A 27,854-nucleotide genomic window follows, 5' to 3' on the forward strand; every position below is an offset into this window, starting at 1 on the left:
TAATTCCCAATGAGGACAGCAAGGCAGGCAGGAGACTTCATGCCTACTGCTAGGGGAGTGTGGGAAAAGAAGGGAAAAAATAGGGAAAAAAAAAAGAAGAAATTAGACTATTAAGGCAAATTCTTTCAGTAATTCTACTTGGATACAGTAGACCTGACCAAAAAAAGTCTCCAGAAAGAAACAACTGGTGTCCCCTTTGCTTAGAAGGCCTCATCCTATCTCATGATTTAGACCAAGTAGTTGAGTTGCTGAGTGTCAGGATCAGAAGCTTAATTTCAGCATTCTCAAAGGAGTAAATGAAGGACTGGCAGAAGAAGAGACAACAAATGCTATCAAAACAATTTCTAATCTCTTGGTTTCCATTTTAAACTTAGTTCTCTTTCAGTCACCAAAAGGAGTAGGTTTGGGAAAAAACAAAACAAAACACCTTCATTGGAGAAATCACCTTCCATAAAGAGTGCAAGAATCAGGAATTTCCACAAAGCTTTAGAAGTTTATTTCATTTACCCACTGATAAGTAGCAGAGCTGCAACTAGCACCACAATTGCCATCACATTGGTCTCATCTCTTGCTTAAGTCATGATGGGACAGGTTACCACCAAATGGTGAATAGGAAACAGAAGGTGGCTGGAATAATACTTTAGCAGATGTTTTAGAGGTTTTCCTGAAATAGTCCTGGAAGTGGTGCTACCAACCTTATTCAGTGCAAGATTTAAATGCCTGTTAGGAATCACACTCTCCTCCCAAACAATGGAGGCAATGAGGGCATCCCTATGCATTTGAGAAGCAACTGCAACACATAACACCAGGTTAGAGACTCACCAGGAATTCCAAGGCCATATAACGATGGCCTAGTTAAAAAACAGACTTCGAGCTTTGTTTCCAGGAGTGGTAGGAGAGGACTCTGAAGAGAGAACCTCACAGACATTCAAAAAGAAGAGGTTACTAGAAGACACAAAGCTGTACCCAGAGTCAAAGAAAAGGAAGCACAGCTGAATGGTTTACAACGCAGACTGAGAAGAACTGATGAGAGAAAGGCACTGCCTATCATACCTGTAGGAGGGGTGTTCTGTACATAGTGGCTATAGGAGCATCTTCTGACTTTCAGGGCTCCTGCAAAGCCACAGCACAGCAAAAGCATTGTGACAAGCATGTCAGGAAAAGGACACAGAGATATACAGTTGCAAAGACAGAACTCAGATGAGACTCTACCAAGATACAGAAAACATCAGCAAACAAGTTCAGACTGAGCTCCAGGAAGCTAGGGAAACAGGCATCCAAATAATTCATTGGTTACAACTGGAAAAATGTAAAAAGAAGGAAAAATATGCTTTTACACAAGACACAAGGTAAAAAAGTTAAACAGAAAGGCAGCATATAAGTGCAGTAGAGAAAAGCCACGACAAACTTTATAAGAAATATTTTGAGTATGGAATCAAAGCTAATAACTATGACAAGAAAATTACACCTATCCTTGCAAACTAAGAGAAAGCACACAACAGCAAGAGTGCAGTCTTTAAAAATGAATGCATATGACAAAACTAAAAAGAATGAGAACAGTATTAAATCACAGACTAGTATCAACACTAAGGACATGTTTGTGTGCAGAAGGCACAAAATAGATAATACGACTAAATGGCTCCAGAGACAGCAGCCAAGATCAGAATTATATCTTCACATCTTTGCTAGAAACAGTCAGCAAGGCAAAACACAAGATAAAAGAAACAAAGTGAATCTCTGAGAGTAGAACTATGTACTTTTTGTCCATGCAAAGATTAACCTGTTACTTGAAGAGGTATGAGCATTGCAACACAAATCTTCCCCTAAAAAGATTAAGAACACTCAAAAGTTATTTAGCTTTATAAGCTGTAAAAATGTCTTCTGAAGTTTTCAACTCACAAATTGTACTGCAGTAATTGAGTAGTCATTAAGAATTGAGTCCCACTGAAATTGTGCTTAAAAAAAAATCCCAGTCCTGAAATTTTTCAGTGAGGCAAAAAGGGATCTTTCAGCACACAATACTGCAGCTCCCAGTCTCCATATCTTTTGTGCCATTTTCACTTCTGCTGAAGGAACAAACTGTCACCCCATTGTAGGGAAAAAAAAATTTAAAGTCTGACAAATAGTTGAAGGAGCACCATACCATTGTGATAATCTTCAATAAAGTGAAGTTATGCACAGGAAATATCAACAGTAGACAGAGAAGACTTTCTAGTAAGTTCACTGTCAGTACAACTACAAGTTCAAAAAAATGAACAAGGGATATATTGCTAACCTCTCTAAGATAGTCCTGTAACAGAAAAGTATAGTGTCTGAATGAGAACAAGAACTGCTAAAACAAACACAGTGAGATAAAACACTTTGGCTGTATACTACAAAATTCTTTTTAAAAGTTTCTCAGAAGTATGTGGGAGTCACTCTGAAATAGAAACATTTCTCTAGAGGCTCTGAAGACACAGTGCATTCCCCAGCAGGGCCACGACTGTTCTCCATGCAGAGCCGTGATGTGCATTAGGATATCCAGCTTCAGCAATAAGGATACAGTCGTACTGAAATGTGCAGCAGATTTTCAAGCATAGTAGAAATCACCCATTTCACCACCAAAAAAAGTGCACACAGTAACATCATTATCACAAACTATTATCTAGACACCTGGGAACTACCTCAGTGACCACTGTAATCAAGGCAATGGACCATTTGTTCAGCCATGATACCTGAAAACGTGAGGTATCACTACAGTAAGCTGGGCACCCTTGTCTTTGTGTGATTTACCTGGAAATGGGAAGTCAGGCATGTCATACACCATTTCCATAACCTAGAATTCAGTCAAATGGCAAAACTCAATAGCAGTTAAAATTGTTATGGCTAGTCAAGATGAAAAAAAAAAAAAAATATATGGCAGGTCATTCTTTACTGAAGAAACTGATAAAATACTGAAACACGAGAAGAAGCAAGTTTAAAGCAGCTCCTGTGTGACAGCAAGACATGTACTCTGCCACCTGACAAACACATACAGCAGTTTGTGCAGTGTTGAGATGCACAACAACAACCCTCTTAAACACAGAAGAAGAAAGGTCAGTTGCCAGAAAGGTTAAGTGATAACTTGCATTAGGAGGACAACATAGATCTTACTGGTTGTAAGAGGATAATAAACAGCTTATGTACATAAAGCATTTATTTTATTTTTCTCATAGTGGCTTTGACACATCTCTCAGAGGAGAAGAGTTTACCAGTGTGTAAAGCCTATGGCAGAACAACACATAGCCCAGATTATTTTTTCCTGGAAGCACATGATGAAAGTGCAGGCAAAGGAGAGAACCTGGATATTAAACTGTTTTCACTATCTCCCCTTTAATTTTTAATGGGTAAAATGAAAATAATAATTTAAAAAGCTAAATTTAATCTGAAAATGTAAGAAGAGGAAAATAAGTCAGGTCAGAAATTGGACAATATTGAAGCTTTTTTACTAGAACAGTATGATGAATTTCAATCCAATCTTCCATAGATTTTGAAACAAATCAAAATTCCCCCCATTTAAAAGTAGGCATAAGCGGTCCTTGATATATATATAATACCTAAGAAAGAATGTAAATATATTGGTGCTTTATTTACTCACCACCTTGTATACAGCCTCAGTGGATATTAATTAACACATGAAAGTGTCCAGTGTACTTAATAACTAATTAGAGTAGAAGCTGGATGATGTGATCCCAAATTCAAGCCTTGGGCTGTATAAAGACATGCACTCAATAGGCTATTGGAATACAAAGAGGATGCTTGTAGCATATGAAGGTTACAAGCCCCACGTAGCACAGCACACTGCACTCCAGGATCTCCACAGCTCTGCTCGTGCTCTGCAGCAGAAGTGGGGGAGCACACGCCTGCTCTCAGCAATACGTGTTTGTGGTTGCATACAGGATGGGAGCAAAACAATACCTTGTCTTACAGAAATGAATCTCTGGTATCAGATGCCTTTTTCCTTCCTCTTCAGTTGTAAGCCACTAAGCCACAAGGAACATTGTGACTATATGTCTGATTGCTGCAAGAGTATCAGAAAGCACCTTTGAAGTGTCATAATCTGTAATTACAAAACCTGTAATACATCTTAATACAATAGACTGCAATATCACTTCACAAGCAAAAGAGGTTTTCCTTACACAAACATTTTTTAGTCCAGAAGAAATATCTTTTAAGTGGATTTCAACACACAAACTAACTTATATTAACAGAGACAGTGATTTAAAGAATGCAGCAGAGAATCTGTATTTAGTCAATTAGATGAAGCCTGATGCAGACAGTAATAGGTAGGACATCTGACATTACAGATGATACCATGTCCTCAAACAAATTCTATTATGCCCCGATATGTTTTGAGTTGCAGTAGTTTCAGCTAACAGAGGGACCTTAACTCCATATGTGCTTTGACACTTATGTAAAGGAGGACAAATTAAGGACAAAATACCAGCTTTCACTTCGAATTTAACTCCCCTTCTTAATTTCTTTCACAGGCATTACCAAGCATAAAAAACATATACAACTAACCACCACCAAGTTTTCGATACTCTGTTCACCTGGATGCAAGTGCAATTTCATTCACATTCACTAACGCTGCAAAGGGATCAGACTCAATTAAACCATGCACGCTTTTCAGAATTCTCTATAGCTTTCCTCTAAGAGAATTTTCACAGTGCAATCAGACCACATCCTCACTAAAAAGGTAGTCCAGAAAAAAGAATATGCCATGCTGTGTTTCTAAATTACTGCAAGCAGCTGAATAAGCAACCTATTAGGTGAACAGGAAGCCAGACATGTTTGAAAATACAATTACTGCAATGCTAATGTGTCACTGTCACTGATTTAGACTTTAGGGTTGCCTTCACAAAAGGAAAGAGACGAAAAGTTATAACTATGAAATGCAATGGGTGGGAAACTGTTGTTTAAATTGCTGCTGGGGCATGTCTTTGTTTTAATTGTTGCTGATATGTTTTCATAACAATTTTTTTCACCTTATCAAAACACCAAGTAAAACCTCACTATGGTCGAGCTCGTTTGATGTTTTGGATTCTCCCCTTCATAATTTCCCCCTCCCCAAGCATCTCTATACATCAGAGGCAGTTATAGATACTCCAAAGAATGGTTTTAATAAACTTAGATACATATCAAGGACCTGGTTTAGGAGTATTTTAAGATTTAATGCTTCTGCCTCCTTGTGGCAGACGTTGGTATGAGCCTCCTTCCGGAGATAGTTCAGTTGCAAAAGCATCTGTCAGTTCTGAAACACGGAAGCATTGTCTCTCCTATAAAATCATCAAAAAGCAGAATACAGCTAATATTTTAACTGAGTGAGAAACCACAAAAAAGTTGTAGGACAAAAAGAAACAAGAAAAAACTCACTGAAAATTTGTAGTGTTCCACTCTCTTCCTGAGTTCATGGCTGTTTAGCAAACCTCTGCAGGTATCAGCTCAAGGGAAAGCTGAGCACTGTCCCAGTACTCATCTAGAGGTCTTAGCAAGCTGAGCCCAAAGCTCTCCAGTGCTTTCTGAATGTTTTTACCTCACTTATCCTTCATAAATATTCTGTGAGAATCATTAGCTTTGATGTGGAAAGTCTTCAATTGCTTGAGAGTTGGTCTGCGTGACGCTTACTTGTCTTTTTGTTATACTGACACAAATACAATATGCCATGCTGATGGGTTATTGTCCCACTGCAGCAAAAGCTGGAAGAGCTGACCTGCTCTACATGTGAAAATTATTCTCCATAACCTAACGTAGTTTTCACCTTTGGATCACACAACATCCATTTAAGTAAAAATAGAACAGCTGTAGCAATTCAAAGTAAATGTTCAAGTGGGTCCTGTACTCCTCCAGTCCTGAGATTAACAGCTGCTTCAGGAAAAGGCACAAGACATTCAAGGATGGAGTGGTACTGCTCCAGAGTGAGCAATCTTGTCTTCTGAGCCGTAGTAAAGTGACAGCTTTCAGAGCTAAGGGTTAGATAAGCATCACTATGCTGAACACTCCTCATCAGAAAAGATTTTTTTTTCTTTTTGAGGATTTAGCAGAGTTTTCAGTTTGTTTTAGGCACCTTCAGTGAAGGACTTCAGTTAGACTTTTAACGTTGAAATCCAGGTATGCTGCAAGATACACACCGCTTTTACCTAAGAGTTTGCCAGTTGCTTGATAGAGTTCAAGCAGATGCTAACCTTCCTTCCTCATGTCACTTCCAAATTTGTAATCAGAACCCTTGCTGGTTGCAAGTTCAATATATATGACCCCAGCATCTATCTGGGAGACTGGCATAATTTTCAACATCTGAGTGACAAGGCCTAAGCCAGAGTAGTAAGTTTGGTGGCTTCAGTTTAGTCTACTTGTGGCTCTTCATCAAGCCCAGGCAATAATAATAATAGTTTTACTGCATACCAGGACCAAAATGAAGTAGTTCTTGAGAAAGAACAGAGTAACGTCAAAACGGGAGAAAGACTGAAACACTCAACATTCATTCTGCAGATACTTATACACTGTAATGGGGCAAAGGACATAAGGAGTTAAAATAAGTATTAGAGACTAAGTCCCTAAATAAAAGTTTCCCCACTGAAGACAAAAAATAATCACTATAACCTTAAACATGAGGAACTCTGAAACAGTTCTGGCACAAGAGTAGCCACTTAACTGCGACATGAGAACACTCCAGTTCATGGACACTTCCAGTCAAAATACATGGTCTTTTATGACTTTTTCCCATACTTCCTAAAGTAGACATATCAACAGTTTCACAGGCGTTGGTATAAGAAGGATTTCATATTAATACTTGTGCTGCTAAAGCTGGTACAGCCACTATTTCTTAGTAACTATAAAACTTCTCATGTCCTGCATTTGGGAAATAACATCCTAGAAAAAACAAGATTAAGGAGAAGTTGGGAGAAGACTCTGGATTTCACAAAAAAGCAAAACAATATAAAATATGTTTCTACTTCACAGTGCAATTTAGTCAGTTGAATAACAAACTGAAACGAAAGGATACCAGACCATTGTGCTGCGATAAAAGATTTGGGCCTGGTGAACTAGAATTGAAAACAAGTAGCCAAATGGCACAGAAATCAGAACTTAATGCTACTTTCACTTAGTTTTCCTTAGTTACTTTTCAAAATAAGTGTTAGGGATGTTACTGAATAAAAATCAACACTAGAAAGTTCCACAAACATACATCAGATCATATCTAGCTCAAAAAATGTTTTATAATACAAAGTTTGTCAATATGTAGTAATTTGATATGTGTATTGTCCTGCTGCATGGGAAAACACAGAATACAAGTGATTGAAGATCAGGGGTAATGTATTTATTTCACCAAACTGTAAACTGACCCTGGGATTCACGCTTCCTCTTAAAGAAGTGCAAGATCTCATGAGAAACTCCTGCCATGTCCTCTTCTTTACAATCCATGCTTTTAATTTTTACTATCAGATACGCATAATATGCTTTCACCCACTAAGACACAGAAACTCCTCTTTCAGAAGTTCACAGGATAATATGGAGACATGTACTACATTCTTTGAGGGAGATAGATTTGTTGTAGTTTTATTTTCCAAAGGAATCCAAACAGAGCTTGCTGGCCTACTGCATGTGGTGTCCTACTACAAGGACTAAATATTCTACAATTTTCTCCTTGTATGGTCTATTTTCAGTTCAATACAGCTAGATTTCCACTGAGACCATAACGTCATCTGTTTACATATTCTGTCAAGTGTTCCCAAGACCCACTTCAATTGTTTTTCTAAGTGTAGGGCCTCTGCTGTAGGTCCTCAAATAAAGTGCATGCAATATTGATCAAAGTCCTGCTCGCACTCCATGTAAGTTTCAATATATTCCTAATAGATGAATACAAGCAAAGCTTGATCTTTAACAGGATAAGCAAGCACTGTACTGCAGGAGACAATAGAGCTCAGTTGTTCTAAGTAGCTTAGAGTTTTGTCTAGTCTTTGGAGGTCCATTTAAAAGCCACTGGGAGGAAGGATTAACAACAACTTCCCCCACCCCCCGCCCCTTACAGTCAGACATGATTATGGAGGCACACAGCATGATCTTACTACTTTTGCTGCCCACAAATGTAAACAATGCAAATAAAGTTTGTGTGCCATGAGTCTAAGACACATTACCATACTCTTCCAGATTATCACCTCCCTCCACAAGTTTGACGGCTACGTTTTCAACCTGTACGATACTCTAGCTTTCCCTTCTTCATTTTGGAACTATCCAATTAACATTTACGTTTTAACCTGTGCATGAAGAGGGATTCAAACCAATCTCAGCCATCAAGGCAATGTCACTCATTCTTCGGAGTTCACATGCTTTCCCCTATTCACACTTAATAGAAAATGAAACCAACAAAACTTCTCATTTTGTCAGAGTCAAGTTTTCCTTACATTATGGATCACAAATTTATGTTTCCATTGAAGACCATAGGATTTCTGTTGGCATTACTTCAGCCTTTTCAATAACTTGTTAGTAGCTTCTCTTTTATTTTTGAAGGTTTCACGCAAGTTTGTACACCTGTGCAAATTTTGCTCTGACACATTAATTATCTTGCACATCCACTACAGCTGAAGCAAGAAATACAGTGGATTTATGACAATACCTAAGTCAAGCTTATACAGAATTGCTTTATCAAGTTCTTTACCTACATTATCCCTATTTCAGTTTCTTTCTTAGAAAACCTGAATATTTCATTTAAAACGAAATTAGGTTCCTGGCCTCCCGCATCAGTGAACTTTGAGGTATTACTAGAAGTTACTTGTAGGCCCTTGGTTTTTTTAACAATCCCATCCCTCAGATGTCTGAAATACTGCTGTTTATTAAAATAATGCCAGTTAAAGCTGATAGCTCACTTCACAGGTAGGGTGAAAGTCACTCTACAAAATGTTCTCAGACACTGGAAGAACTGTAGAGTACTGAAAATAGTCATCATGGACCCTGAAAACAAAACTCTTAATTAGGGTACAAGGCTATGGATAAGATAGAGTAATGCAAGCTTTGGTGACTGTGGGAAAAGTTAGCTGGTTTCTGCTAGGAAGACACCAAGAAAATCTCAAAGAATTTTTGTCTAAGTTTAAAAGCTTGTCATCAGAATGACAAAGGATCCCTAAATATAGTGGGAGAACCAGCATCCTAAACCTTACCTTGAATTAAATCATCAATACAAAAGTCTCATTTTGTTTCTAGAATCACGTTCCTGTGTTTCAGATAACTTCCACCAATGCTTAGCATTAACAAATGAAGAACTGAGTCACTGTTAAAATAGAATGGGGAAGGGGGGGGGTGGAGAAGAAAGCTGTCATTTCCTGATTGCAGTTTGATTTCAAATATCAACACAGCTTGATGGAACCAAAAAGGAACACTCACACAATTAAGATCTTAACTCATCAGGCAACTAATCTGTACCCTGAAAGATAAGGACTAGAAAGCATCCTGATTTAACTGAATTTTACCAGTGCTCAATGACTACAGGCTTCTGTAGAACCATATAGTAGACAGTAGAGCTCACAAGCTGTTGAAGTAAAACCTGACATAAAACTGGAACACTGAGATCTCTAATTAACAAAAGCTTCTTAGCCAAGACCAGCTCTCAGATTAGACAAAGAGACTCTAGAAAGAGTCCATATTCAGAAAACCTGGGACAAATAGACTGATTTCGAAGACAGAGAATATCTGTTCTCTGACTTTCAGTTGAACTGAATTGTAACGGTTGAGGAACTGGTCCATATGTTCAAGAGGTATTTTCCATCTCCAGTTTTTATGATTCATACATAGATTGCAATTTCATTGCTACAGGGTAAATGCATTTTAAATTAGACTATGGAAAGAAACTCTAAAGTTGCCATGACAGTTGCAGCAAAATGCCTTCTCATTTCAAAGCATAACCTATCCTTATAACCAAATTAGCTTTTTTAGCTATTCCCCTAAAAATAGCCTGCAGATTTATTTTTCTTGATCCACCAGTTGTTTCTTCTGGACTTGCATGGTTAATTATCAAACAGAATAATCATCATTTAGATTATTAAAACAATCTGTCAGCCAGTTTTGTTCTCTTTCATGTGAAAGATAGAAAAGGTGAAAGGTTTTTAAAGAAGTTTTTGTCATGACCTTGTTTCGAAAGGCAGAAAAACACTTCTATACCACCAGCCCTGATCTGACCATCTTCTCTATACATGCCCCCAACCTCAGATCAGGCCCTGGTCACATCTCAATGCCAGCTGTTTCTTCTCTGAAGGTTAGCCCCTACCCCTCAGCTAATGTTTGCTCTGGAAAGTCATCAATCCCTTGGTTAGCGCAGTTGATGGCGGATCCAGCCATGTCTCTTGGTTGCATTTCCTTTCCAGGTGTAAGGCTTCAGGAATATGAAAGACGAGAGGCACAAAGAGCAGAGTCCATCTGTTACTTTTTAATACTAGTACAAGGGGGCAAAAGTCCCCTAAAAATAACTTAAACTCTTCCGCTCCCACCTATCTTCCAATCTTTAAAAATATTGGGACATCGAAGAAAGCTGAGGGGGACACAGTAGTACACATGTAGGCTGCAATTATCATGCTAACTATCTTTTGCATCAAATAGATTGCATTAACAAGAAAGTAGAATTTTTTTTAAAAGTCTATATGAACTGTTTATTCCAAGAACAATTAAATATAAAGTAAGAAGAATCATGACGAATTGTTGACAAGTGTTAAAACATCATCTGGTGGCAGCTTCTTTTTCTTTTAAAAAGTTGTCATAGCAAAGTCAAAACCAAGAAGTCTACAATAGAAGATATCAAATGACATATTTAATAGTACATGGGGCAAGATGTTTGTGTGTAAAATCCTTTGTCAATCTTTGTTATTAGTCAGCACACACACACCAGGGATACTACAGAAAATGTAATGAAAAGACCCTACTGTAAGATTATGTTCAGCTTCAAACAATATCATCTGAAGCTTATCTGACAAGATCTGAACCTTGGGAAGAGTCAAGAATAATGTTGCTAGATGCAGCAAGGAGATAGTTTCCTTAAAAGACTCTGAGATTTAAAGAGTTCTGAATTCAATCAATCCACTATAGAATTTTGTTAGAAGTCAACTGTGTAGCTGTGTGAACAACAAAACTAATTAAGCCTGATAGTGAACGTACACACGTCTTGCCGCTGATTGACTTTAACTAAATTATTCCTGGAGCTCTGGGGTGAGCTCATCCCTTAACCAGAAAATCTGCACAGAAAAGAAAGTTTAGCCTCATTCTTGAAAAAACACAGACACCAACAACTGAGTCTTTTGTCCCAGCATTAGGAAATCTATAACATCACCAGTGTAAGCAAGCTAACTGGGGACATCAAAATGGGAGGCAGCCTGGCCTGTAGTGGTTGTGCATTGCTGAAGTTTGCAGTCCTGAGGGATATGAGTCAGGTAAAGAGTAAAGTTAGACCCCTGAACTTTAGGAAAGCAAACTTCCAGCTCTTCAAGGAGATAGTCAATAGGAATCCCTTGGAGAGTGCCCCCAGGGACAAGGCAGTAGAACAGAGCTGGCAGATCTTTAAGGAAGTCTTCCACAGAGTGGCAAAGCTAGCAATCCCCAGAAGCAAGAAATCAGGCAAGGAACACTGAGCAGGGAACTGTTGATCAAACTAAAGGGAAAGAAGCAAATGCACAGTGGAAACAAGGACAGGTAACCTGGGAAGATTATAGAGATGAAGTTCAGTTGTGTAGGGATGGGGTGAGAAAGGCCAAGGCAAAGCTGGACAAAGGACACAAAGAATAACAAGTAGGGCTTCTACAGGTCTGTTAAGCAGAAAAGGATGGACAAAGAAGGCACACCCCCCTCATCAATAAACAACACTGGTAAACTCATAACAACAGATGAGGAGAAGGCTGAGGTACTCAACAAATTGACTCTTCAGTTCAGAAGTAAGGTTTCCAAAAGGAGCAGGGCATCTTCAAGTGGGAATACCATGTGTGACACAGGGAGAACTTTATTGGTTAAAAATTTGTAAAACCTATAGTTTTCAGTCTTTTTAAATCTTATTAAATTCTCCTTCTTGAAAAAATTAGTTTTGAGATACAACCTAAGTGTAGCTGATAGTTTTTAGGAATGTTTTGCATCTATGGAAGTCATTACAAATGCTGCTAGTTTCTCTCATCTCCAGCACACACTTTTCTCTAGGCAAACATGAGCACACTGAGCAGACACTTTGCATAAAACGCTCATTTGGTCTTCGTCATCAAAAGTAATTACATAACAAATAAACAGAGTAAAAACTTTGTTGGTCTAGGAAAAAAATAAATCCAACTATGGCAGCTGTTTGGAACTATCACTTTGAAGAGAAGCTTTTTTCCCCGCATGCTGATTTTAAGATTAGTAAAATTATAGATGGAATCTTTTGAATCTCAACTTGAAAGTGCAACACAATACCGATGGTATCTGACTGTGTAATGATGAGACAGCAAACGTGTTATATTTTTCCTCAGACCTGTAAAAGACTCCTCTAATTTTTCCATAACCATTGCACCTAAAGTTTAGCATTTATATGCCATAAACAGGGGAAGTTTAACACAATGAGTTTACCAAGGCTTACCATCATACCTTCTGGAAAGCATGCACTCTTCAGACTTTTAAGTATTGTAATACTAGACTTGTGCAATTGTTGTGTATTGGTAACTAATGTCCAAATCTCACACCTGATGGCCTAGAGGCACCAGGTATATAGATTGCAGAAACACTGCATTTTTCATTTACACTGACCCAGAAAGCATAAGCCCTGCTTTTAAATAGAGGTTTTGGTTTCTTTCTAAATATACACAACTACTGACATAGCAGGCTGAAGACTGAAGGTATCAGACACAAAGTGTTTCTCCACAAGCAGCAAGAGAAAGCATCGGGGTTCAACCTTATCAACTCCATTGCTTCCCTCCAAGCACAGGGTCTCATCCTGCTTGCAGCTTACAAACCAGCTTTATGTTCAGTTCAGTAGGCTGCTTGGTGATTTTGTCAAGACAACAGGCAGCATACTCGGATGAGGAACCTTTGAATAGCACTACATACATTTACTCATATTCTGCCACTAACCAGAAGAAATCAGCTTCCTTTTTTAGTTTCCCTTTTTATTTCATTTACGAAAGCCCTGGTTTTTCAAAGTTAAGTTTATGTTGTACTTTACTTGGCATCAGATACAACCACTCCTGAGTCTCATTTGGCTGAGTTATCTTCAGACAATGAAAGTAGCTTATGCACCTTGCCGTACCAGTGCATTTAGCTGAGTAGCCAACTCAGTGTGCCCTCCTCTCCTGCTACTTGTACAGCAGTCCCTGAGATTAAGGTCTGCTCTGCCCTTGCCGCTGACCTTCGTGAAGTTGGGCTCGTCATTGCAGGCTACAGATTCCTGTTGCTTTCAAAAAGAGATGCCAGGTTTAATCTTCCCATCTGATGGCCTACCCAAATTATCAAAGTAGACGCAGCAGCCCACAGATTTGACTTAGGAAGCATCAGACTCTCAGTCAAGCAGAGCCTTTAAGACCAGGTTTCCAGCTGACTGGAAGAAACCACCAAGCCCTAGCAGAAGAGATTAACAAGTGCTATGAGAAGTGAGGGACAAAAAAAGGCTGTCTAATATTTTGTCTGCTATTAAAAGACTGACCTACTACATGGGTCAGTGTTTATTAATTGTAGACAAAATCCCACAAAGGCTATAATGTGCATAACACAGCATATACTGTGGGTGTAATAAAGGCAGCAGACTTGGAGTAGTGACCACAGATATTTGAACTTTCCAATCCTTCAGTGAACTCAGAAGTGCAATTATTCTTTTATACATCGTACCTTGCAACAAGTGTTTAACTAGTTAAATTTGTTTCCATAAGGCACTGCCTCAAACTTAATGAATTATCTAAGGTAAGCCTAAAAGAGGCTTGTTGAAATTCAGTGACTCTATTTGACCTGTCAAAAAAATTCAGCTTCTTTCATTTCATTCTTGATTTTTTCCACGTGCTTATCTAAGTGTAACTAGGATCAAAATGCAGTGAGAACCAAGTTCAAATGTTGTACAACTATGATGATGTATGGTATAGAGGTATGTATAGTTCAGAAAAGATGTATCATGGAAAGGAAGTATTTGGGGATTTTTTTTTTATTCAGTTTATTAGAAAACTAACAAATTTCCCTTATTAACTCCAATTAAGCCCACTGAATTTTGCTAGTTTTTTTTTGGTTATATGCCAGGTGTCAGGAGGCAGTAACATATTTCTGTGGCTTGGGTTGTCTAGTTCGCCTTTGGAAAGTCACCAGATCTCATTTGACCTTTATAATAAGGTTTAACCCTAGTAGCTAGACTAAGTAACTCTCATTTAAATGAGCAAACTGGTACAGCTCAAACCTGGGTCAAGAGTGAAGGAATGTTGTTGCCCTTTGACAGCTGTTCAGTGGCTTCTGGGAAAATTGTTGGTGTTCTCAGTACATTTTCTAGTGGACAGGCACATAATCTAAAGTTTACCGCCACAGTGTGCAGTGCTCAGCAGAAAAGCAAACAGCTGAGTCATCAGGGAGACAGTGACTTTCTTAATACTGACTTTTTCCAAGTCAGACTTGAGACACGGAAGAGAAAACAAACAAATAAGATTGTAAACAGCTAAACACATGACTATTTATTACCCTTTATTTAGTATTTTGAATTAGGTATCTCAAACCAGTTTAGAAGAAAAGCCATTCCACGGGAGTGGATCTTCTGAGCCATTGCTAACAGGTGCTCCAATTATCTTTGTATTCAGGTGACATGCCAGATCCCATAAAGGAAACTCACCATTACCCATCTCCCTGCATTAAGAAGTGATGAATTTCACCTGCAGCTGTGTTATTTTGGATACAAGCAGGCTGTAACAATCTCAACTGCTACCAGCAGCCATACCTGGAATAGCTTTTTAAAACTAAATAAATGCTCTACTCTCATGCTGCACAATTAATCAGAAGGTTCATTTGACCTCATGCACTGTGAAAGAGACTACTGAACTGACACCTGTCTAATTATCTGCTTACCAACACATTACTACTCAAACACATATACAGGAAGAACACAAGGGCAAAAACAAGGCAAGGGGAAAGCAGGGACACACTCATAACAGGAAGGAAGTAGAAGAGATAAATTACATATACTGAAATCTCTGACCTGGAATTCAATGAAACAGCTGCCACGGTAAAGCTGGAATATCATCCCTCCTAGCTTCTGTCTTCTTGTCTGCTGCACTGGTATTTCCATCATCTCAATCACAAAGAAGCTGTGAAACTATCACATGGAGTGCTAGAAGATTTAGCCTGTTTGAAATGTAGATACTCAACTGAATGTTTATCAACATCGACTGTCTGTTCAGATTCGTCTAAGAAACCATTAACCACTGCATACTAAATATAGTACTTATCCCTATGTTTAAAGAACAGGATACTGAAGGGAAAAAAAAAAGATCATTTTGACTTTAGGCCATTGATGCCAGGTTCGGTAACAGACAAAGTTTTGACTACCAGCAGGAAAGCAAAGAGCTTGTGTTATCACAACCAGAAAGCCAAAGCAATAACTCTGCAACAAAGCAGCAGAGGAACCAGACAGAACAACTTTATGGTCAAGTTCAGCTGAGAGTCCTCCTGTCCTGTGGCTCATTGGACAGCGTTTCACTTTCTGCGTTTTTTACTTCATTAGCTCATAAGCTAATGTCTTGCTAATAGAAATGGGAAGGGGGGAAATGCTGAAATGTTCTATATTATTTTTAACGGCATTTAATACACATCAATTATTCTGCAGGCTCATTTAGCACCTAATACTAAAGATCTACTCATATATTTCTAGAAAGTAATATAATCTAGGCATTTCTAAAGACATCCTTGCTAACAACGCTTGTGCAAGAGACCTGGAATATTGCCACTAAGACGCCAGCCAACAGTAAAGACCAAATGAATTGTCAGATTTCACCAGCTCCCCAGTGTGCTCATGAGCAAGAAAAGACAGCCTATCACTGTCTTCTGCTTACATACAAGGTGAATTTATTTCTGAGATCTGATTAGCTTTTACCCACTTTTTACCTCTCATCGGTAGTTAGCACATAGCAGAATAGGAGGATCATTGTGTTGTTATTCTTCCTTTTAGAACACTTCACCTATAGTTTCCTTCAATGTCTCAGTCTTAAACTGCCATCTGAAATAGTGGGTTTCACCTGTTTTTTCTAGGGAAAAAATAGGTTTTTTTCCTTTGTTTTTACTGTATGATCCCAGTAGTTTCTAGCACATAGTTCTCAAGTCAATACCAGTAATCAGTGAATTGTTCATATTAAAACTGCTTCTAGAGACAGCCAAGCTGCCGTGTCAAGTGCCTTGTGTCCCAGCCTGCCTGCGTACCTGTGATTCCTGATGTCAGACAGACTGTCCCACACAACTTTAAGAAGCTCTGCCTGGGCTGTCATCCTACTCAGCAAAAGCAGCATCATGTTATAAATCAGCTCTAACATCATGCCTGATAAACTGTCATTTCCTCATTCATTTTCATCAGTAGTAAGAGCCAGTTGCACTTGAGGAAGCACACACAGCCCTAGGAGTACCACAGAAGGACTAAGTTCACTTAAAAGCTTCTCCAAAAATTGCCACAGACTTCACACATCAAGCAATTCCACTAGCCAAGAACAGTACTGTAGGCAATTTTGGCTCATTAGTGTCCGTTTGCTCCTTGATCCCAACCCTCAAGCCAGTTTAGTGCATCTGAAGGCAGCAAGATCTAACACAGCTCCGTAAATGCCAGTTCAGAAGCTTGAGTTCGGTTTGGCTTTCCTGCCCACCCCCCAAATCCTTTAATTCAACAGACTAATTTCTCGACTTCCAAAAAGACCAACCTTTTAGACAACTGGCTTCTTATTCTGACATTGAGAAAGTGGAATGCTTGGAAAAAAAAAAAACAAACTAGCTTCAAGAAGGTACTAATGCCTCTTTCCCAAGGCAGTCAGAAGGAACCTCTAAATCAAGTTTTAAAGATACCTCCCCTGCAACAGGACATTTTCCCAGGCTTAAGGGGTAGGGGGGTTAAAAAAAAACCAAAAAACAAACACCATCCTCTGAACAGCTTCACGTAAAAAAACCCTGAGCATACAAATTCCACGTGTCCACGAGAGCGATGCATTAATAGAAACTTATTAAAAACCTTCCTCAGAAAGCATATTTGAGAGAGATAAACATGCTTCAGCTTATCCAATGCAAAATATAAGCATGTGTGGGTAGCACAAAGCAAAATAAGTCAGGGAAAAATATGTTATTTTCTGTGACTCATTGATCCAACTTGCAGGACCCCTTTCAAACCTCTCACCCAACAGACCTTCCAACTTCACACAGATAGAGGAAACGAAAAAAGAAAACTTGGGTGAGGGAAGGAGGGAATCAATTTAACTTTTAACATTTCTTAGCTGCATCAAAGGTCTCAGCCACGTAGTTCTATTAGATTTCTGCATGGATTCTTGTAAGATGCATGCGGAAAAGCCTTCATTGGGTTCACTGCATGAGACTCAAGAAAATGCAGACAATATGAATTTGAACTTTAATCTTTTTCTTTCCTGGAAAGCCATCTTACCAAAAAAAAAAAAAAAAGTTTAAATAAACTATATATAGGTGCTGGCAAGTTTGCAAGGCTGAATACAAATCTCTGATCCAATACAAATATTTTGCCACTCAGCTCATGAGAGTGCACAGCAGTATTCAGGTCTCCCAAACTGAACCATGGCATGGCTATACATCCTCACAGTTGGTACTGGCATTTGTAATATCCATGAGGCAAGTTTATAGGCTTATTAAACCCAAAACACAGCAGACAAAAGCTTACAATAAACAAGGATGAAAAAGAAAAGATTAGAACGCAAATGACAAAGGAAAATGAGATTAAAATGTAAGGGGTACAACATAGGTGGAGGAAAATTACCACAGGCATGCTTTAATACATTAGAACAATTTTTTCCTGCAGATGCTGGATGGTCTAGACATACTTGCAAGCAACATTCCTGGTAGTTAATCCCTTAAGTCTGCTCCTGGTTTGACAGGGTTGTAACACTACAAACAATCTTTATTATGCACTTATCTTCCCTTTCCTCCTCAAAAAGGAAATCAAGTGTGTAGAGCATAAGGTGCACTTCATATGATTTGTTAGAATGATCTCCTCCTGACTTAGGAATGCACCTCCCACTAACTCCCATGCAACTGCAGACACACAGGAAGAGGGGAACAGTCCATGAACTTTTTCTCATTTGCTGTCTGATGCCCTAGAATGAGGCAAGCAATAACCACTGAAATGAATTAACCTTTTGCCTACATATTCTTCATTCTTACCCCCAACAGTAAAAAATTCGGTGTTTAAAAGGTAAAAGAGAACAGCAACTTTTACAAGCAAATAAACATACTTTCATATGAAGAGGAAGAAAAGCTCTCACAATGCCTTGTGAAAACAGAACTATTAAGACTGGAAGGGTCATGAAATAGGTAGCTAACAGTCCAGGAAGCCTTAGCCACCTTTTTTCCTCCCCCCATCCTAATTTGAATACAAATTAAATTCTTGATTTCTTTGGCTTTAGTTTTTGAGGTCAAATATCAACTTCTTGGAAGTTTCCTCCCGTAGTGCATGCATGTCCTTCAAAAGGAAAATCCAGCATGTCAGATCAAGGGTTAACTCACCAAGATAATTTAAGTTTTTCATAGTGTCAAGGGAGGGTGATGTTTTGGGGTTTTGTGGGTTGTTTGGGTCTTCTTTTTAAAAGAAGAAGTGAAGGTAGAAAGCAGCAGGAAAAACACAAAAGCAGAGGTCAGAGGAAAGCAATGTCAATACAATCATTACTGAAGAAACACCTGAAGAGTTTCTAAAGACAAAGCTGCTTTAGTTGAAATACATTGTTCTTTAATGGCAAAGCAAGCCATGTCCTTGTCTATAGTCAAGAAAAAAGTCTTTTGATTTTGATAAACTAACAGAAAACCTGAATACCATTCAAATTCTCATAAAAAATTATTACCAGTAATATTGCTTTCCAGCTATCACTGTACAGCTTTGTGGCTTCAGTTCGCGTCTACAACAAGTTTTCCTCAAACTTTTGACCATAGTAGCCACTTCACAACTCCGTTATTTTAAGTTGAACAAAAACCATTGGGGTGGGGGGAAAGGCTGGCATGAGAGAACATGACTTCATATGTTGCCAAAGAGCATCAGACACGCACACTTTCAGCTCAAGGGACAAGATGCAAAGTATAGGGGGTGTGCACTCAGAATTACCATCCCTGACAAACCACAAGGGGCACCACAGCATTAGAGGAGGCACAGCTGTACAAGCCCCTCCATGAGCAGGAACTTCATCTAACAGTCTGCCACAGGATATCCAGCAACAGCCTCAGATCAGCATGACTCAGTTGGGGTGTTGCAGGTAGGTAACACTCTCTGATTCGTTTATAGATTAATTTTAAAAGGAAGCATGTGTCAACTTGAACTTCATATCCTTTTTGACAAGGTCATATTACCTGATGGGGCTGTGAACTGGACCATCTGCTGTAGGAAGGAGCACCAGAAGTCTTGTTGGCTGTAGGTCTCTGCAAAATAAAAGAAAGGCATGTTAAATATTCACCAAAATGTCTCTCATACACACAGTAAACTTCACCAATGTCAACTATATAAGTGCCTATAGTAAAAAAAAAAAAAAAACTAAGAAAAACCTCCAGAAGCCACAAATATGATACAGTAGCATTAAAATCAGAGATGAAAGTCTGCTGAATTCGTAACCAACGATCTGTTCAGCCTTGAACCTCAGAACTTTGATTTTCATCTTAATTTTAACACATCATCTAAACCACAAATTTAAATGCTAAACTGGGTGTGCAAAGTACTACTCATTAGCCAGGTCACTTATTCAGATTAAGCAAACATGCTCCAAAAGGAAGAGCAACCGACATTATCTACCTGGACTTCAGCAAAGGGTTTGATGTTGTCTCACATGACATCCTTGTCTCTAAATTGGAGAGCCATGGATTTGACAGATGGACTGCCCAGTGGATAAAGAATTGGCTATAAGTGCAATCTCAAAGAGCTGTCACTGATCTGCACTTGGACATTGAGCCATTAACCACAAGTGGTGCTTCCTATGGGTCAAGAGGCTTGAAGAAAGGGTGCCAAGAGAAAACATTGCAAAACTCCTCTTTCAGAATCACTGTACCTTACCCAAAAATGAAACTCAGGTATTTTTGGAATAGGTAATAGATGATATATTTAACAACTTTTTTTTTTTTTAAAGAAAAAGCAGTTTTTATGATTTATCCCTATACTTCTCTCACCCATTTCTCTAATTTTTTTTTCTGAAACACTACGAAAAAGACCACACCACATACTTTCACATCTATGTCATATTTCCACATCATGTCTGTCACATATAGACCTTATAATCAAACTGCCTTTGATATTGCAAAAGAGTCAACGCAATATGGTGTCTCGTAGAACTCCACCAATTATTTTACTATACATTACCCTTGGTTTCAGAATTATTTTATATCATCAATTTCAACACCATTTACTCCCAGTTTAGGCCAGAGCCTTTCATAATACAGTGCCTCCAAATCCACCCCTCACTTATGTGAATTTGGTATTTCCAAAACAACTTAAAACACCAGACAACAGCCAAATTTCTTGCAAGCGTATCATTATTATGTTGTATAAGCTCAGGTATTACAAAACCCTCATAGACAGCAAGACTATCCATATCAGGAAGACTGGATAGGTTTGAGTTTCTTTCTCATGAAATCTGAATTCAAACAGGCTCACCATTCAGACATGAGATAATAATTTATCAGTACATTATGTCACCAGGAGGATGCTAAAAAGGGGGACAGATTCATATTTGAACCATATGGACATAAATTTTACTAAAAAAATGCAAGTATGACAATCCATGTGAGATTAATACCACAACGTAGTAAACTCTTTGTAAGTATGAAAATAAATAGCTTATGGTTTTTAACACCCAAGGATATAGTACATTTCTATGCCAATTATAACCACTAGGGCTTATACATCATTACATATTCTAAAGCTGGCATGTCATTCCCACTAATGAGAAACAGCCACTGCTGTAATTGTGCTTGAGTGTTAGTCTATCAAAAAGCAGTTATTTTACAAATTTAATTAATAGCATTACTGTATAGTGTATTTAGCTTCTCCTAGACACCCTTAGAAGGACAGGTTAGAGATACACCATGCAACAGAATAATACTTTCATTTCACAAAACCTTCAGAAAAGACAAAATGCTCACAATGCTGATTTTAGCTTTACAAACACTTATGAAAACTACCTCCATCTGCTTCAGGAGAATGACTGGTCAATCTATAAACAACAAGTTGAATAATGAGATAGCTGGAGTATTTTCTAGAAGCATCTGGAAGTTGTTTGCCTGCAAGATGCCTTTCCACAAGCACCACACATCTTTCTTAATTAATATATATGTAATGTATGTCTGCCTTTAGTATCGTCTAATAAAACTGCATATTCCTCCCTTCTAAACTCATAAATACCAGTCTTGGGTTTCATTACTTACTCCAATACCTGTTACCTTTAGTAGGTACATTTCCTCTACAGCAATCACTCTTAAACTCTTCTATCTCAGTTTCAAGGACATCCAAAAGATAAATATCCCACAGAGAAAAGGAACTGCAATATTACAGAGAAACAGGCAAATCCTTTCCAGAACAGACACCCAGCAGACAAATACCTCCAAAGACAAAAGGCAGAAGATGTTTTTTTTTTTTTTTAACTTTACAAACAAGAAGGGACTAGAGCTGCAGAAGTTATAAACTGACCTCCATTTTCCAATTTGATTATGAAGTAGGTACTTTAAAAAAAACACAAAAACACAAAAAAAACCCCAACAAACAAAAAAATCCAACCAAACAAAAAACGAAAACAAAAAAAAACCCACAAACACCAGTAAAAATAGAGGTCTAAGATCAGCATTTATTTCCCCTGTCCTTCAAGGCTTTTTTTTTTTTCCCCTCCGTTTACAGATCAAAAAGTAGGTTCACTTGCACATTCCAAGGCAACCAAACTACTAAGTTATAGAGGAAAAGCTTACACTTCTCACACACAAAATCTGGAAAATGTGTTCATTTAAACTTCTCTCCAAGTTTTAAGCAGCAATAGGAAAAAAATTGAAGGCCAGTCCACCACTCCTGATCATCTAAACAGTTAAAATACTTCAGGCAAGTGACTTAAAAAGTTATGCATGAACAAACTCTAAACACACAGAGTCTCACTCTTAATTCACTACAGTCAGTAGAAATTCGACAACCACCTACCTCTAGGAATATGACTCTTCACTCGTAGCAGCCAGGGTCAAAAGCTAGACCACACTCTCTGCTGGATGAGTAGCTTTTGCATACAGCTCATGCCACAAAGGAAACTTGAGTGTGTTGCATTTTCACAAGGTATTTTACCAGGGAAAACACAGGCTGTATTTAGCCCTTTAAGCCACATCCTTTTCTTCAGTTAAAATCTTCTCCTACATCACTCTTTCTTTTGAAAAAGGAGCACACACACAGAACGTTTAAGGACTCTCCTACTGGCACAACTAGGACCTTAACACAAGCCCTGAACATAAACTTCCTCTGTGGTCTTGTAGAGTTCCCTAACACCATCACTGAAAACATCTAAACCAAGCAGCTCTCAACTACGCCAGGCTCTCTAGCAAGTCCTAAAATGTCGTCCCACACCCCTACTTAGCTATCCAGCCCTCCTACTTTCCCCAGCTGCTCGTTACAAGCTGCCTCTCAGCCATTTGTAGGTACAGAAACTCCTCCCCAATTACTAAAAACTAATTAGGTCTCACTGCACTGATTACCTGCTCATCCAAGCTGTTCCTTATATCCTTGACCCTTCTTCTCATTTCCCCCACCTGTGAAGAGCAGTTAAACTGACTCAGCTGTAGGTGACCACCAGTTGCTTCAAAAGACTAATGAACTTCTGGTGAAAACTTCAGAAAGATTGAAGAATTACAGCAGATTGTACTTCTGAATGAAATAAAACTGGAAAGTGGGTGTGTGAGTTTTGGTATCTGAGATGGAAGTCACAGAATAAGTGCGGAGGACAGTTCATGGTGTACACACTGCTGCCCGCAAAGGAATCAGTACGAGAGGAAACAATCCCATGTAGATTCAGGTGCAACATTTGAAGCACACAGCCCGAACGTAAAGAATGCTGATGAAACATCGGACTGCCTCCAAATCCCAGTGAGAGCAGCAAAAAGAGTACTTTTCATAGCAGTAAAGTGGCACAGATAAAAAGAAGAGCAAATGATGTAGTGTATGTGCAAAGATGCTGTTTTATATGCAGTTCACAGGAAAACTGTTTTCTCAGAAGATTCCTGCTATTGAACACAGTAGATAACACAGCAATAAGCAATGAAAAAACTTTCAGGAGAATACATGGGAATTTAAGTATGGCTCAACATGAGAGCTCATGGAAATATGTGCTACTATCTCATTCTTGGGTGAAGGACTTAGTGACTGTATGCAGTACAAGCCAAGAACATATACAGCCCATACAGAATTCCTCAGTCAGTCAAGGAGAGGTCAATGTAAGGTCACACTCCAAAATTATGAAAAAAATCATGGCACAGAAAAAGAATTACAAGTGTCATTATTCTGACAGTATTCCAAAAACAAAAAAAAAAGTTTATGCTCTAATAACAAAGCCAAAGTTTATAACTTGTTCCACATTCAAATAATATTCTAAAGTCTTCTGATGGACATGGCAATTTATCCCATTAGCTTGGAAAAGTATCTTAAGATGGGATGAATTACTGTCTAGAAGTACCTGTCTCTTTCTATCCATTTACTGGACAGAAAGGCTAAGCAGATAGTTAAATTGAGACTTTTAACTTGGGATGGTCAATGTTAGGTGAAATTAAATCTACCCGCAGTCCCTGTTCCCCTTCCTACCAAGAGACTTATGCAATTCGTCCTCTTCTAGGGTTTAAAGGGTTATTATGGTAGCAAATTTGCTACGTAAACAGGGTACTTGTGACCTGCCTTATGAAGTCCTACAAACTGTGTTAATCTTTAAAATGCAGCTCATTCATAAAGACATGAAGTACTGTCTTGACTTTCATGACTTTGTAAGAATTTTTTGGATGGGCAAGAAGGGGAGAAAAACATTTTATCTATAAATAGAGAAAACATAATACAGAAGTAAATGGAACATAATGCTAAACATTTAATCATTTAAAGCCTTTTTTTTTTTTTTTAGAAGAAAAGTAGTTACTCGTATCTGTAGTACTTTGAGAACACAGTTTTAGTTACATGATAGACATGATAAACCACCAATTACTCAGCTCTTTGGTTTCCTGGCATAAAATCTTGCTGGCATTCAGCAGGTATCTTGTTCACCAATTTTATTAGAGATGTTGTTTGTTTAAAGAGTATAGAGTCCAGCTGTTTATGCAAAGAAAGACATCAAACTCAGGATATATATTGCACTGTCCACTACTGAGATTACTTTTTTCCTAATATTTGCTATGGAATTTCCTTGATTTTTTCTTAAACTCAAAAATTCATTTGCTGAACAAAGTAATAGAGACATCTGACAACTTTGTAAGATGTTAAGACACTGAAGTTCTTTCTTTGAAGTTTGCTTTCTTTTTTTTTTTCATGGAATTTTGTATATCTGTGACTTTTGCAAAGAGGAACCAGTTATGTTGTACTAAAAAGAAACAATATTCAATGGATGCTTATTGTGAGTTACAGGCCTTTGGGTTTACTTGTTTATTTTATTTTTTTTCACAGCATGAATTTATGAAGAGAAACATGAGTGAAAAACAAAGTTTTAACTTCTCATACTATAAAAGGCTATAATATCTTTTATGACTCTCCAGGAAAGACTAATGGGTGAAGTCCTTTTGACATTAACCATGGCAGACTGGAGCAGTGGGGAGCTGGTTTTGTGAAGTACTGAGTTTTATTTCTTTTCGCTTATTGAGCTTATTCCACAACAATTTTAATTTCTACATAGAAGTTAAATAAAATAGTGACAACTTAACTGATTCTATCTGATCAAAAATGGTGCTTAGAGGAATTTTGAACCAGTCTAAAATTTGAACCAGTGATATCTCATAAAACAACACAGACCTCATGCCTACATATCAATCCATACCTGCCTGTGGTCCAGCTCCAGACACTCTTAAGCCATGCTGATTCTCTGTGTGAGGTAAGACCTCACACACTTAATAAAACTAAATCCTTTACAGCCTCTTCCTTACAAACATCATCTCAAAGGATCAGAGGAGTCAGCTGAGTGGAAAGGGTATCTCTGCTTCCAATCTGGTATCACACCTGACCCCATGGGGAGACAAACTCCACTAAAGCCTGCTCATTACAAATGTGCTGCTCACCCATGAAGCCATTTTCGCTCCCGTGCCATAAATATACACGATTCCTTGCTCTTTTCAAAACCTCATCCCATTTTTTTTAAAGATACCAATACTATGCTGGAAATTCATGGCTAGTGCCACTCTGGACATCAGACGAAACGAACTCCAAATACTTTAAATACCCACGGTTTCTTCAAAAACATACAAGTTAAAAATCCTCCAAAACTGCCTAGAAAACTGCCTTCTTTCTAGTGAGGCTAGCACTAGAAAATTCAAGAGAAATTTATTTTCATTTTTTTGGTTTGTTTTTGGTTTATTGCATTTTGGTTAGAAAAAAATGAAGAGAGAAAAGGCTGGTAATTAGATTAATAGCAGGAATGTCATTTCATTAACAGCTATGCAGCAGTTTTTACCATGCAATGGCAAACACTGCTGATCACAGAGTTAGCACACAAAATTAAATGTAGTGATGCTGATGGCAATGGAATGATGGTACATGACATGACAATATGGTCTTTTCTTCCATGCAAAGGGCACAGGATGCATTCTTCAGCTAGCTTGGCAGCTGAGTGAAAAGCATATGTCAAAGTGACATCATTGTTTTGCAGTGATGAGATGATGCTGGGGAATCACCAAATATGTTGTCCCATAAAAGTGTAAAATCAAGAAGAAAACACGAAAAAAGCAGCCGATCTGGATACAATGGCAGGAAATAAAATATAACAGAGTTACAAGAGGTAAAGTTTGTAAGTAATGAAATACATTTATAAGTTGTGTATGAAAAAGTGCGTAGTGGGAAAACAATCTTTCCTTAAAACTATTGCACAATGTCATTAGGGATTACTTCCTCTAGCTTACAGAAATCAATGTTATGACAGGAAGGAACAGAGCAGCAGAGATATTGACTGAGCTGTCAACCATAGAAGTCCATCTCTGAATCTGTGGGTTTGGGCTTTGATGAAGCAAATGCATTCAGTAGATGCTTTTATAGGAACTCAGGCACTCACTCAAAGTACTCACTTGCATTTTATATCCACTCTTGATCATCAGCATACTGACTCATAATTTTTGAGGTGAAATTGCAAAAAGTACTGTAAGTCATCTATCGCTCACCCCATCTGTGGATTTTTGACACTAACAATTTGACATGGACTCTGAACCACAGTATAGGGCTCGTCATGATGCTGTGATTTCCTCTCTTTTTTTCTCTTTGTCCACTCCTTTTCATCAATTTAATAGAGACATTAAGGAAGGGGAAGAAAAACCTAAAAGACAAAGCCAGGGATGAAAATATTCTCTCTTCAGAAACTCTCTTTACACTTACCTACCAGGAGTTTTGTGCTAAGAAAACTCCAACTCTTCACTATATGACCTCCCATATCCTACTTGATTGTTAAAATTTGTTAGTAATTAATGTATTTGAAAAGGTGGATGGACAGTGGAATGGAATTAGTTTTGTGGGACCAAAAGATGGGGCTTTCTTCAGAAGTTTGCATAGGTCTGCAAAAATGGAATTAATGTTGGTTTGAGGCAAAGGGATAACACCAAGAATATAAAATAAATTCATTGTAATAAGAACTGTTCTCTCCTAGCAGTTATTTTAAAAAAGATTATCTGTTCCATTATAGTAGAAGACAAGAAATACAAAAAGTGACCCAGAATTTTTCAGTAATATCAGGTCCGAGATATTAAAAGATAACAAAGTGACCACACTGAAAACTGACACTGAGTAGGAAACCTTCAGAGATGCACTATAGAGAGCATCAAAAAACATTAGAGGAACAAATGCAAATATAAAACCAATGGATGCCATCATAAAGGTGTCAGGGACTCTTTCATTTTTTTATTAATGTTTACCAAAGAAAATAAGAATTCAGAATTGTGCTTACATTGAAAATTATAATAAAGCCAGAAAAGAGAAGAGCTTTGATAATGCAAAAGAGAATAGTGCAGAAATTTAAGTAAAGGATGGTATACAGTAAATATTCAGAATATTTTACATGTGTTTCAGTACTGGGAGGGAAGGGCATGAATCATGAAGATTCAGTAAAGTACAAAAATAAAAATCTTTATTTGCAAACAATGCAATGATAAAAAGGTTGAGGAAGCACTATAATGATCTCCTTAATGGTGAAAGATAAAAGTGAGCAGCAAAAGGTTATTTTCTAGATAAAGAAGTCATTCTCAGATGAATCAAATTTTTAAAGTATTCAAAAAGCAATTAGACATTCAGGAAAAATGCTGGCAATTCCTGTTAAATTATTAAGACCTGGATGCAAGAAGCTTTTTCAAATTTTTTACAACCTAATTTTGCAAACATTCCCTAGGAGTGAAAAGAGGAAGTCACTTTTACAACTTCAAAATAAGAATGTATTGAAAATGTGGGAGTTATTTGTCTGTTTCTTCCCATTTCAACCTCAAAAATCTAGGCTATATAC

The 27,854-nt window shown here is 37.9% G+C and overlaps 1 protein-coding gene across 3 annotated transcripts in view; it reads right to left on the reverse strand.

Moving 5' to 3' along the window:
• Window positions 1–19,596, reverse strand: part of RBMS3 (RNA binding motif single stranded interacting protein 3) — a 597,177-nt gene extending 577,581 nt beyond the window's left edge. For all 3 annotated transcript variants that reach the window (XM_027897820.1, XM_027897776.1, XM_027897784.1), the window contains exon 1: window positions 19,531–19,596. The gene's annotated coding sequence lies outside the window, so the exon portion shown is untranslated. The remainder of the gene's footprint in view (window positions 1–19,530) is intronic.
• Window positions 19,597–27,854: the final 8,258 nt, after the last annotated feature.

The sequence above is a fragment of the Empidonax traillii genome, unplaced genomic scaffold (assembly GCF_003031625.1).
Source record: "Empidonax traillii isolate 1590-97213 ecotype Southwest subspecies unplaced genomic scaffold, ASM303162v1 scaffold19:size3308961, whole genome shotgun sequence".
Lineage (NCBI taxonomy): Eukaryota > Metazoa > Chordata > Aves > Passeriformes > Tyrannidae > Empidonax > Empidonax traillii.